We start from the raw sequence: 1078 nt of genomic DNA, 5'->3' as shown, positions 1-1078 counted from the left end.
AAATCCTAGTTGTTTTTGACTCACAGGCAAGGAAAATCCTGGTGATTGCGTACAAAAGCTTGCGAAGATTTTAAGGACCAATTTAATAATCCTGTTATTCTCCACAGACTACAGCCCCAAGCCGTAACAGAACCAGTTATAACCCTTCTCCTCCTCTCAATCTGCGACCCCACTGCCGCGTTTTCCCATCTCCGAGTCGTTCCCGTCCGGGGCCTCGCCGTTGTCCACCGCCTCGCTGCGTTCGGTGCAGCGTGGTCAACAAACGAGAGTCATCGGAAGAGGACTGTACATGGAGAGCCTGACGGCTGGGACCCACGAGGTCCATGGTCGCACGCAAGGAAAGTTCCTCCTTATTAAGCTGAAAAAATGTTTCCTCCACCTGACAGCTGGGACCCACTGGCTGTATCTTCGCACAGGAAGTGCCTCCTTGTTTTGCGAAAAAAATTATTCATCCCGTTGACAGCTGGGACCCGTCAGATTTGGTGAATGACTTGTGGTCCTACTAAGCGGACGTGTACGCATGGCTTTGTCAACTTAATCAACAAATGATTCTAGCAGTTGGCCCGTTGGATGCTAATCCAACAGCCGTGCTCCTTCTTCAACCTCTGTTCTTGCTCCTGTCTCCCGTGAGCGGCACCGTGGCTGTGCAGCCGCGCACCCGAACCAGTGAAGTTTCCCACTCCTCTCCATCTGCGACTCCACTGCCCTGTCTTCCCCATCTCCGGGTCGTTCCAGTCTGGGTGCGTTCGGCACGGTGTGGTCAACATGGTCAACAACCGAGAGTCATTGGAAGATGACTGTACGTGAGAGGCTGACAGTGGGGACGCACCAGGTTGTTGGGGAACATTGCAGAAAATAAAAAAAATCTACGCTTCACCAAGATCAATCTATGGAGTCATCTAGCAACAAGAGAGAGGAGAGCATCTACATACCTTTGTAGATCGAGCGGAAGCGTTCAAGAGAACGGGGTTGAGGGAGTCGTACTCGTCGTGATCCAAATCACCGGAGATCCTAGCGCCGAACGGACAACACCTCCGTGTTCAACACACGTACGGTTGGGAAGACGTCTCCTCCTTCT

This window comes from Triticum dicoccoides, chromosome 2B (assembly GCF_002162155.2).
Source record: "Triticum dicoccoides isolate Atlit2015 ecotype Zavitan chromosome 2B, WEW_v2.0, whole genome shotgun sequence".
NCBI lineage: Eukaryota > Viridiplantae > Streptophyta > Magnoliopsida > Poales > Poaceae > Triticum > Triticum dicoccoides.
Note: the sequence above shows the minus strand (reverse complement) of the source record.